General features: G+C 33.5%; 1 non-coding gene across 1 annotated transcript; it reads right to left on the bottom strand.

Annotated features, from left to right (window-relative positions):
- Window positions 1-862: 862 nt before the first annotated feature.
- On the bottom strand, window positions 863-969 carry LOC149494540 (small nucleolar RNA R71). Its single transcript, XR_016321902.1, has one exon. It is a non-coding gene; the product is annotated as a small nucleolar RNA R71 (small nucleolar RNA).
- Between the last annotated feature and the right edge of the window lie 12482 nt (window positions 970-13451).

Here is a 13451-nt window from a genome sequence, read left to right as displayed (position 1 = left end):
CAAACCAACCCCTTTTTTTTCTCTTACAAAATAACACAAAATTTAAGATTTCAGTCTCTAGGATTCGACCTGCATTCATCACTTTTACAGTTAAATTCAGTAATTAATTTTTGGTGGAATCGACAAACACCAAAATTTTGGCACTTGTTGCCAGGGACTAACAGTCGACTATATTTTGTTTTTTTATTTTTATTTTTATTTTGTTAGGATATTGTTCTTATCTCTGTGTATTGTTGTGGTTTTCAAGGTGTGGAAAAAATTGCAGTATTGTGTTATTCACTAGAAAATTTTTGTCATTTGGTTTATGACAAGAAGTTCTCAATTTGGTGATATTCTCTTTGATCCTGAAGTAGAGAAAACACCCAAGTGTCTTAGGAAATTAGCTAAACAAGCTAAACATGCTAATTTGAGTCAAGCTCCATCTGAACAAACGGTTACGGATAGTTCAAGCAATTCTCCGAGGGAATCAGTTTCAGAGTCAGATTCTGAAATTGAAACCATGGCTGCCAAAACTTTAAAAGAATTGGCTACACCTGATCTAAACCGACAGCCTTTGTGTATTCAATTTCCTACTTTAGATGTTGCTTTTGAATTAAAGTCTGGACTAATTCATTTGTTGCCTAAGTTCCATGGTCTTTCAGGTGAGGATCCATATAAGCATTTGAAGGAGTTCCATGTGGTGTGTTCCAGCATGAAACCTTAAGGAGTTCCAAAGGAGCAAATTAAGCTTCGAGCTTTCCCTTTCTCATTGGAAGACACAACTAAGGATTGGTTGTATTACCTTCCTTTCGGATCCATCAACTCATGGAATGAGATGAAGCGAATGTTTCCAGAGAAGTATTTTCCTGCTTCTCGGGCTGCCAACATAAGAAAAGAAATTTGTGGCATTCGACAGTACAATGAAGAGAGTTTGTATGAGTATTGGGAGCGGTTTAGAAAGTTATATGCAAGCTGTCCTCATCATCAAATTAGTGAGCAGCTTTTGATATAATATTTTTATGAAGGACTTCTACCAATGGACCATAGTATGATAGATGCTGCTAGTGGAGGAGTTGTGGTTGATAAGACACTGGTAGATGTAAGGAGGCTGATTGCTAACATGGTAGCAAACTCCCATCAATTTGGAATGAGAATGAATCGCACACCCAAAAAAGTTAATCAGGTAAGTACATCTAATATTGGGAAGCAAATTTCTAATTCAACTTCCTTAGTGAGGCAATTGGCTGTAGGAAACATGCAAACTATTAAAGCATGTGGAATTTGTTCTGCCTCGGGTCATGCAACTGATATATGTCCTACACTCCAAGAGGATGAATTAGTGTAGCATGCCAACGAAGTAGGTAATTTTGGACAGCAACAACGCAGGTATGATCCCTATTCTAATTCTAATAACCCAGGATGGCGAGACCATCTGAATTTGAGTTATGGGAATCAACCGATACAAAATCGATACTAGCAGCAGAGGTCACAAGTAAATCAATCACCCTTCTCTTCTAAAAATCAAGGCATGTCACTTGATGAAATTGTTAAGGCTTTGGCTAACAATACACAACAATTTCAACAACAGACTAGGAATAGCATTCAAAACATAGAGAAGCAAATTGGTCAGTTAGCTTCATCTGTGAGTAAACTTGAAGCTCATGGTTCTAGTAAGCTTCCATCGCAAACAGTGATAAATCCCAAAGAAAATGCTAGTGCTATAAGTTTGCGAAGTGGGAGAGAAGTTGATAATCAAACTCTACGTGATTCAACAAAAAAGAAGTAACAAGGTGCAAAGGATTCTGAAGTTCCTGAAGTTGAGGTAAATTCTAAACTTAATGTGAATGATGCTAATAATTATGTTCTTCCTCCATTTCCTAGTAGGTTGGCCAAGACAAAAAAAGAAGAACAAGAGAAGGATATTTTAGAGATTTTCAGGAAAATAGAGGGTAATATACCTTTACTTGAGGTAATCGAACAAATTCCCAGGTATGCTAAATTCCTTAAGGGATTATGTACTACAAAACGCAAATTGAGGAATAATGAAAAAGTCAGTGTTGGGGAAAATGTGTCAGCATTATTTGAATTGAAGAGTTTTGTTGTCGAGCTAAAGACGATAAACAACAACGCTGCTTGGGGGGCAACCCATGGTGGCTAGCCGCCACAATAAGATTTGTTTTCTTTTTTCTCTATTTATTTATTTTATTTATTGGGGACAATAAATGAACTAAGTGTGGAGAAGGGAATTAGAGTTTGAAATCTAAAATATTAGGTGCTGAAATTCACTTTAAATGACTGATTAGGTGGCTGAATGGGTAAATTTAAGAAATTTTGACTTGGTACAATTCTTTGAGAAATTGAAAGACTTTCTTGATTAGTTTAGTAAAGTTAACTTGATTAGCTATTATCTCTTGTGCATTTAGAATAACTTGTTGAATTTAGTGATTCTTTTTGACATTATATTTGAGGCTTGAATTAAAATGGTGAAATTTCTAAATTACTTGATTATAATTCATAACCATTACCTTTAGAATTCTTGTATAAACTGCTTGGGCATAGAAATGAGCATTGTTTGTGTGTTCACCTTTGAATTTAAGAGTAGTAAATTGTTAAAAAAAAAAAAAAACCAGAAAAATACTGAAAAAAAATAATAATAAGGAAATAAAATGAGCAGTTGGTTTACTCCACTATTCGGTAATGGATAAAGAGTAGTGTTAGTAGCCACTTGAGTTTGTGACTCTAAGTAGTTGGATACGGGTATCACCAATATGCGTCCTCGTGCCGAAATGATGATGACATCTCAGGCAAGACAATAATGCTCAAAATTAATTAAACAGTAATAATAAAAAAAAAAATTTAGCATTCTTATTTAATTTTTGTGTGATTTGCGAGACTTTCTATGAACTGGCAGGTTATCAAATAATTCTTCAAGTAATTGTTTAATTGTTATGAAACTTTTAATTGCATGCTTTAAATCACAATGTTCGAGCCTCGTCTTTTGTGCTAGGAAGAATTTAAATTTAATTCTTTATTCTCCATGAATTTCATATATGCTTATTCAACTTAACTTAACTTTGTAATTAAGATAGTTTTTTTTTTTTTTTTTTTTTTTTTGGAGAATTGTGAAGAGTTGGATGAATTTTGTTTTTCAATAGGTTGATAAGTTGAGTCATGCTTGAGGACAAGCATAAAATAAGTGTGGGGAATTTGATATGTGCATAATTTGTTATTTTTATTCTTAGTATTTTTGGTATTTCTGAATTATTTTTAAGTTTAACTTGGTTGGTTAGACAATTTTTATCAATTAGAAATTATCTTAGTTAATTTTGGAATAATCATTAAATGAAGAAATTTCTGGCATTTTTATTATCTTGACCTTTGTTCGGTTTTTCAAGAATATCTGAAGTTGTGGGCCTCCAAACTGGAATCCGTTTGATTCATTGGAAGATGGAAAAAAATTCTACAAATGTCTAAGAATGATCAAAATCCAGTTCAGCATCAAGGTTGACTAAAAGTAGTTTGGAATCCAGGAGAAATGTTTAGAATGAGCATGCATAGCAGGTTTCAGTTTTTAATTCATATCTAGAGTTTTACATGTCCAAATAAACTCAGCCTAGGCCCATTTGAACATTAACAAATAGTTCTACAATTGTTATGAAGATCACTTAGTGAAATGACGTCGTTTTGAGTGTTAAAAATGACAGATAAATTGATCATTCTGTTGTAACATGTGTTGAAGACCTATTTCGGGTTTTTTTTTTCATATCTTGAGTTGTGAGTATTCGTTTTGGGCGAGTGATAGCTCCTTAGAAAGCTGAGAAGGAGATCTTCAAAGTTGCTAAAGAATTAGAGAGAGATTCAGAAAGAGAAGGGCTAAAAAGAAGGGATAGAAATCAGAATGAGAAGATTTTCAATTGATTGCTTTCAAAATCCCTAATTAATTGGGGATTTTCTGTTGTCTTTGAGAGGCTATAAAAGGAGTGGTTTTGGGAGCAGCAAAACAACAAGGTTTTTAGTTCGCCATCTATTTTAAGTATCTTTCTTTATTCTTTTGTTTTAGTGATTATAAGTCATGGGCATGAGTGGCTTATTTCTTAGTTCAATTCAAGGGATTCAACATCCATTTGTATTTTTGTGAGACATGTTCTTACTTTAAATTGATTCTCTTTGAATATCTATTGTTTCTTGCATTTAAGGTGTTAGTTCTATTGAATGCTTTGCTAAAAAGGGCTATTTATTTGGTATGATTAAGTGCTATTTCATCTTCATAATCCATAATTGTTGTGTAAGATTGAATGTTAGTGGCAATTAGATTTTATTGATTATGTCCCAAGTTTTCGGTAATAATCTAAAGAAACAATGGGGTTCAATTAAACAATTTATGCTTTTTAAATTGTTATGCAAGTTTAACTACTTCCTGTTCTTAATACTTTTATTAGATTGAAAAGGATTGCTTAATTTTAGTTCATTTAATAATTAAAGTTAATGAGGATGTTGGGCTGAAATTAACGAAAATAGGGAAGTTAGGGAATTTATCATGCTTGTTGATAAGTTTCAGTTAAGTATTCAAAGAATAATTAATTCATAATTTGTCTGTGATCATTTATGCATTGGATTACAAATCACCTTGAATTGAATGTTTGTTAGATTGAATTCCAATTTAAGTTTATTAGTTACTTTTTCTTTTGATTGCCTTGATTGAATTTCCACAAACCAACCCCCTTTTGTTTTCTCTTACAAAATAACACAAAGTTTAAGATTTCAGTCTTTGGGGTTCGACCTGAATTCATCACTTCTACAGTTAAATTCAGTAATTAATTTTTGGTGGAATCGACAAACACCACACCACAAGAAATTGGTGTATCAGAAAGAAAAAACAGAACCATCCTTAATTTTGGCCTAAAGCTATACTTTGGAGCGTTCATTTGTTGAACAGAAGTCCCACTTTTGCTGTTCAAAACATGACGCCGGAAGAAGCTTAGAACTGTAGAAAACCAACTGTGGATTATTTCAAAATTTTTTGGTTGTATAGCATATGCACATGTCCCAAATGAAAGAAGAAAAAAGCTTGATGGCAAGAGTGAGAAGTGTATTTTTTTTTGGGTGTTAGTGAGACATCCAAAGCATTTAAACTGTTCAATCCATTAAAAGGACAAATTGTAACAAGAAGAGAAGTGGTCTTTGATGAAGAAAGAATTTGGGATTGGAATGGGTAGCAGCCTACTCCAATTATTCTTCATGATGAAGTCGAAGAAAAAGTGCAGCCAATTGAAAATTCAACAAACAATGTTCCTATAGCTGTGGAAAGTTCAGTAACTTCTAAAATTCATTCACCAATAGGCAGAGTAGCAGCTAATTCAGCTCAAGCTTCCTTTCGTACTCGAAAAAGACCTGCTTGGATGAAAGATTATGAGGTAACGGGAGTTAATTAAAATGAAGAATCAGTCATTCATTTTGCTTTGCTCACAGATTGTGATCCTACAACCTTTGATAGCGCTGTCAAAGAATCAAAATGGAGGAAGGCAATGGATGATGAAATTGAATCCATCAAAAGAAATAATACTTGTCAGCTTTGTGATCTTCCAAAAGGGCACAAAACCATTGGTGTAAAGTGGGTTTTCAAAAAAAAATTGAAGGAAAATGGTGAGGTTGATAAGTATAAAGCGCGTTTGGTAGCGAAGGGATACAAGTAAGAATATGGCGTTGATTACACTGAAATTTTTACTCCGGTTGCACTACATGATACAATTAGATTGGTGTTAGCACTGGCAGCACAAAATTCTTGGCCAATTTCCAATTGGATGTTAAATCTGCTTTCTTGCACGGTAACTTGGAAGAGCAGGTATTTATTGATCAACCCCCTAGTTATATTAAGATTGGAAATGATCATAAGGTCTATAAATTGAAAAAAAGCTCTTTATGGATTAAAACAAGCCCCCCGGGCTTGGTAAGATCGCATTGAGACTTATTTTTTGGAAAATAGTTTTCAAAAATGTCCATATGAGCATTCTCTTTTTGTTAAAATTGGGAATGAGGGCCAAATGCTTATTGTTTGCTTATATGTAGACCATCCTATATTTACCAGAAATGATGGGATGTTTGAAAAATTCAAGACATCTATGATGGCTGAATTTGAGATGTCAGACCTTGGAAAGATGCATGACTTTTTAGGCTTAGAGATAGTATAATCTAAGATGGGGATTTTTGTTTCTTAAAAGAAATATGTGCGAGAAATCTTGGATAAATTCCAAATGAAGGATTGTAATCCTGCATCTACTCCATCTGAATTTGGTTTAAAGCTTCACAAAGATCTTGAAGGAAAGAAGGTGAGAAGGTGGATAGCACGCTTTATAGGCAAATTGTCGGTAGCCTCATGTACTTGACTAGAACAAGACCGGACATCATGTATGCAGTAAGTCTTATAAGCAGATTTATGGAGAATCCAACTGAAATGCACTTGCTTGCTGCCAAGAGAATTCTTCGTTACTTGCAACGAACGAAGGATTTTGGTTTGTTTTATAAAACCAACAAAAAGTCAAACTTAATTAGCTTTACTGACAATGATTATACAGGAGATCAAGACGGAAGGAGGAGAACTTTAGGATACATTTTTGTGTTCGAAATAGGACCTGTTTCATGGTCTTCCAAGAAGCAGCCCATTGTCACTTTGTCAAGTATAGAAGTAGAATTTGTTGCTGCTATATCTTGTGCTTCTCAAGCCATTTGGATAAGGAGAATTCTTGAAGAGTTGTAGCTCAAACAAAAAGGAGCTACCACAATTTTCTGTAACAATAGTTCAGCAATTAAACTCTCCAAGAATCCAGTATTACGTGGAAGAAGCAAACATATTGATGTGAAGTATTATTTTTTAAGAGATTTGTGTAATGAAGGAAAAATTAAATTGAAGTATTGCCCAAGTGAAGATCAACTTGCTGACATATTTACTAAGCCTCTCAAATTACATTCCTTTCTAAATTTGAGAAGTTTAATGGGTGTTTGCAGTAGAGAAGGTGTAGAGCTATAAGCTGAAGCTATAAAGTTTTCAGTTTAAGGAGGAATTGTTGAATAATTCTGTTTAATTTTTTTATGTTACCGTAATTAATTTGTTTTTAGTGTTTGTTTTCTCAGTCAATGTTTCAGTCCTGTTATTTAGGAATTAGTTGATAATGTTCAGCAGAACATGGTCACATTAGGAGCTGATATTTCATAGTTTGTTAAGATTTTTTATTGCTCTTTGTAAGCCTATATAAAGGCTGTCAAGTTTCTTAATAAAGATGTACCTTGAGCATCTTCTTCTCTCTTTTAATTTCTATTTTTCAAATATCTGCAAGTTATCAACAAGTTAATGAGCTTTGGGTTATTTCTTTGAGGGAAAAATAAAAAAAGTCTCTTTAAATTATAGCCATATTAACACATACATCCTTCAACGTGAACCGACTTTAGCATCTCTAAATTAACATTTCGTCAATAATTACGTCCCTCCGTCCAAAATTACTCTAATTTTCCGTTAATGGCAAAAGAAATGTCCATATTACCCCTTGAGCATATAATAATTTGATGTTCACAAGGTCACATCACTACTTGGACCTGTTTTCACCAAACCAATACGAACCCTTCCTCAAAATAAATACAAAAATAAATAAAATCAAATATAAAATTTACAAAAGAAAGCAAACTATATTTGTGTTACGACCTGATTCCATGGGTCGGATCGGCACTAGGGCCCAGGTAAGGTTAAGGCCCCCAATGCCCATAGTAAGCTTAAACTATAAAATTTCACTATATCAATAAAAATTTCAAATAGCTAGCCCATAGTGCCACACATAATAAAACTCATAATCATATTATACTTCGGTCCAAATTTAATATATTAAACATTTTCTTTGTTCGGGCCTAATTGTAATTCATTACATCCATAATGTGGGCTAGCAAAATCAAGCATTCTCATCAGTTTATTGATTACAATTATTAAGAGATAATATTGTAATTGTATTTCTTGTATCTCATCAATCGATTACATAGGTCTATATATAAGGAATTCCTATGCTATCTAGCTCTTTAGGAATACAAATCATAAACTAATTAGGAATACATGTACTATATTGATTTTCCTTAATACTCCCCCTCAAGTTGGAGCATAGATGTTAATCATGCTCAACTTGTTACAAACTACTACTTTCAGCAAAGTACAATACCATACTCAGCAACTGTACCCACTTCATTATAGCAATATAGAATCCCAAACCAAATAGTAGTAGCAGAATTAAGACAATACACTTAGGTTGTCGAAACAAATCTCACTGAACTAGAAAACAACTCACAGGGCCGTTTCAAGCTTCCATAATCAATGCCTTAAAGAGGAAGCTTTATAGAGCAGATATTCAGAAACGAAGCAAAGGAAAATCTGGCAAACGGAGCACACCACTGAAGGCCAAGAACACAATGCAACTCACTGGGGTTGCACTGCTCTTGACAAAGGAGAAGGTTCAAAAGCAGAATACCCATAACTGCAGCAAAGGTGCAGTACTAAACCCTAATGCAAAAAGGAATCACTAGAAAATCACCGAAAATTAACTAAACCAATTGTCACAGCAAAGGAAAAATATGTTTGCTCAGCAAATCAAAGCAAGAACAATAGAAGAGGACTGCCTAACACAGCTGCAACAGAATCGTAACAAACAAACCTATTGAATTAGCCCAAGAATGATGATGCAACTCACTGGGTTGCACGTCTCACTTCAAGCCAACGTCGGAGAGAGGAACCGGAGTGAAAAAGACCATTGGACATGCGCCAGCGCGTGAACCAGAGCAGGAAGAAAGAGGTTGCGAGTGGTGGCCATTCGCTTGGAATCCGGCCACCGGATTCTGGGGAGTCACTGATCGGTGGCTGGAGAATATCCTGGTGTGGCCGGTGAGGCAAAATACTAACCCTAGAAAGGCTTCCTAGGGTGGCAGTGGCTTCTCGTAAGGGAAGTTTCGGGAAATTTCTTTTTTTTTTTTTGAATGGAAGGCTCTGATACCATGTTGAGAGATAATATTGTAATTGTATTTCTTGTATCTCATCAATCAATTACATACGTCTATATATAAGGAATTCCTATGCTACCTAGCTATTTAGGAATACAAATCATAAACTAATTAGGAATACGTGTACTATATTGATTTTCCTTAATAACAATTTTACAACTGCGGAGTTCACTAATAGCTAAATACAACTAAGTTCTCATACATACAACCATTTAATGAATTAATTACTATAGTAAAAGATTCTTTTCTAGCTCTGCGGTGAAGGACACAGAGCTTTACCCGATAAAGGAAAATCTACTTCCTGGGAAAAATTAAACAAGAACATGTGAGTTTATTAATGAAAATTAATTATTACACAACACATGCAATCACGCGGATGTGTAAATATCTATCTAGTCATCCGACTAGTTATATGATCACGCAGTCAGTCACACAATGGCATAACAACAGCATTTACAAACATTATCACCTTCAGATAATCACTTCACGTGGAAATTGGTCAGTGGCGTCACCGAAACCCCCGATGAGCCGTCCTCCCACATGGCCCATCCTCTCATGATGTGTGCACCAAGGAGCCGATCCCCCATATATGGCTGACCGGTCTATTCCTCACTTGACTAGCCCTCTCATTGTTTTTCCATTCTCTCTTTTCTTTTGTGGTTTCTATTTGAACTGTGTGGGTCCCATTTATGTATGGCACAACCCAAGAGGGGGGTGAATTGGGTTTTCTAAAAATTTAACTTTAAAAAACAAAAATCAGAATTCTATTACAGCGGAATTAGAAAGCATTTGTGAGAGAAAGTTATCAAGTTTAGAACTTCCTCACAAAGCTTATTGCACGATTAGAAAGACTCTGTGAAGAACAAATATTGCGATTAGAACAGCTTCACAAAGTTTATTGCTATTTTAGAAAGCCTCTATGAACAACAGTTATTGCATTTTAGAACTGGTTCACAAAGCTTTAAGCAAGATTAGAAAACTGATTATAATTCATATTGTGAATTACACTGAATATAGAAGGGCAGATTAGAACTTGGTAAAATCACAATACAGAAATCCAGAGTTCTAATGTTCCATAGAGATAAAGCTTATTCACGATTAGAATCAGAAACTCATTAACAACATCGCATTTCTAAACAGATTAACAGTTGCGTAAATAGAATATAATCAAGCAGAACTTCAGAAAGTAAAAGAAGATAAACACAGAGATTTATAGTGGTTCGGCACTAACTTGCCTACATCCACTCCCCAAGACGCATCTTGAGATCCTCCACTATGTTATCTCTTTTCAAGGGTAAGAGACAAACCAACAATACAAGGAAATAGATCAACACCTAGATCTAACCTTTATCCCACTAGATTTTCCAAAGGTTCTAGTCAACCTCAACCCTTTCTGATTTTGCAGAGATCAGAAACTCAAATCAAGACATTAGAATCTCACACAAGGAGAAGGTCGCTTGATAACCTATAACACCACAGCTTTTCACCTAAGCTATTACACAAAAGTTTTTCAAATAAAGAGCCTGTCTACAATAGATTACAGAATCTATATAGACAGAGAGAAATGCAGATATAAGCACAGGAAGAACAGAAAACGAGTTTAGAAAATAGATTTAAAGATTAGAACTGTTCTTCAGAAAATGTTGTTAATAAATTTTCTTTTCTCTTAAAAATTTTTCTTGAAGCAAAGAGACGAAAAGAAATAGGGGGATTAAAGAGAGAGCTTTGAGAGATTTAAACTTTAAACAATAGACTCATACTCTTTTGCAAAACCCAACTTTTTAAGAGAGGAAATGGTTTTCATATGAAAAGATAATATTCTCTTTTGAAGTTAACGTTGAGATTATTTTTGCTTTAATGAGCAATAAAGTTTCTGATGTTTTTTTAAACTAACGAGGCAATGCATGGGTTGCAATTAAAAGGGCTGTTTGACCACATTTAATATTCACACATGCAAGGTTTGAAGATGAAAGGTTCAATTTAGAAAACAGTGTAACATTTATATCAGAAACAGATAGCTGTATTAAATCAGTTTAGAAAACAGTGTAACATTTATATCAGAAACAACCAGCTGTATCAGAAACAGATAGCTGTATTAAATCAGAAACTGCATTTTAGATCAGAAAATACTTTTTGCAGAATTTCATTTAATAGTTACCAAGAATATTTACTCCAAAGATATTTTAGATGGAAAAACGTGAAGAGTAAAGATTTTTGGCTATATCCTCTTAATAAATTTATTCAAAAACATTTCAAAACAATTTTGAGAGATATAAAATAGATTTGTGCTTATAATATTATTTACTCTCTATCCTACAATAATTTCCTAAGACTTATTATAATACTAACCAATAGAAAATATCTTCATTAATCTTCATGGTCTTCAAATAAAAATCTTGGGATGTAGGAACTTTATTTCTTCAATAATTTTCAACAATAATTTCTGCATAAAATAATATTAGCACATACAAGAATATTAAATTTATTTGTTTTGTATAATCATCAAAATCTCAAGATAAAATTGACCCTTGAACCAACAAACTAGTTTAATTAGCTAATTCTATAAGGGTAGAATTGTCTTTTTTTTTTTCTCTTTTCTTTAACCTTAATTTATAAGGTAGACTAACAAATAAGTAGACTGATTTCGGACGGATGGAGGTAATTGTTGACGGAATGCTAATTTAAAGATGCTAAAGTCAGTTCTAAAACGTTGAAGGAGACATGTGTTAATATGGCTATAATTTAAGGAGGCATTTTTATTTTCCCCTTTCTTTAACTTTAAACCCTACATCAAAACTACGTAGTTTCGGCGTAGGTTGAGGTCTATTGGTATGACTATAACAAGCCAATTTAAATCAAGGGAGAATTACTATATAGTCCTTACATTTTGGTCAAATACACTAGTGGGTCCTCGCTTTTTCCATAATATATGATTATATCCCTAACTTTTGCTATCACTCAATTATTCAGTCCTTTCGTTTATTCTTTTGCTATTTTACTGCAAGTAAAGTAACAAAGTGTAGTCTATTCTTTTGTTATTTTACCATGAGTCAAAGCAACAAAGTGCAGTCAAAGGAGAGAGAAGGCTCTTTTATGACTAAGATACACATAAACATTCATCCTCTCTTCTAAATTTCCAAAATCAACGCTATCACAATAATCATATACAATAATCATGAATGTAATTATAGTATCTAATTGCACCTTGCACCACTATTGCTAACCTTCACTCTTATTGAGAAATTGAAATGGAAGAATTTACTTACTTTTCATTGATTAATGAGGATAAACATTATTTCAAAAAATAGCTTACCGTAGCAAAGATCAAACCTTGGCCAATCAAAAACATTACAACACACCTTCACCATTTTGCCCCATTAACTTACACGTTCAAGTATTTGTCCCACCTAAATTTAAACCCTAGCTTCGTCCCTGTCAGATAAGACTAACAAACTAAATATCCTAACTAATAAATAAAACTTCAATTCACAGCATTTTACTTAAGTGCATCCCTAGCTGAAGTGCTATCGTTTTGCTTGGTGTGCACCGTTTCATTAACAATGCTGCTCACCATTTTATGGTTTTTGATTCTTTCATCTAATATCCCCCCCACACAAGTTGGAGAATATATATCAGGCAGAGACAGGAAGGGACTTAGTGTATATACCAGCCAACTAAGCATGAAAGAGAATAGAAAAGAGGTGAATGATACTAGTCTTTAGTTTTTCACAAACGAAATGGCAATCTAATTCAATGTGGTTAGTGCATTCTTGAACGAAATGGCAATCAAAGATCTTTCCTTATATATATATATATATATATATATATGTATGTATGTATGTATGTATAGGGAAATGTGTTTATAACATCATAGATTTATTTGTTTTACCATTATGCATGTTCATTCATCTTAAATGGTTCCATAATCCAAAAGCCCAATTGAAATATAGTTACATACTGGATCCATTTCATTTTCATGTATATTTTCATGCATAATAATAATAGTAAAATACTTTAAGTACTAAATAAAAAGCATATGGACATATGACTTACACTTTATACTAGCATTAGGAGTTTACATAAACTTTATTTACACATATCTGCTCATATATATGTGACTGTTATGTTAATGTCTTATAAATCATACAAAATTTCAAAAGGAAATAGTACACCTGATAGCTATAACAGTAGCTTCATTATCTACATTAAACAAAAAGGAATCGCGCAACTAGCAGGACTTACTCTCCTACTTTTTCCTTCCCTTTCCCTACGATAGTACAGAAAATACTATCGCTAAGCAATTGCTTAGTAGTGCATAGATATAAAATCAAGTGTTCACATTTTTCCAATATTAACATAACCATAAATAAAACTTCATATGAAAATCCTTTTTCATTTAAAATTTCTCGAAACCCAATATTTCTTTCAACTTAGTAAAGACTTTA

This window comes from Jatropha curcas, chromosome 7 (assembly GCF_041381405.1).
Source record: "Jatropha curcas cultivar XTBG-Jc1 chromosome 7, XTBG_Jcur_1.0, whole genome shotgun sequence".
NCBI classification, from domain to species: domain Eukaryota; kingdom Viridiplantae; phylum Streptophyta; class Magnoliopsida; order Malpighiales; family Euphorbiaceae; genus Jatropha; species Jatropha curcas.
This window is presented reverse-complemented; position numbering and strand designations above follow the sequence as displayed.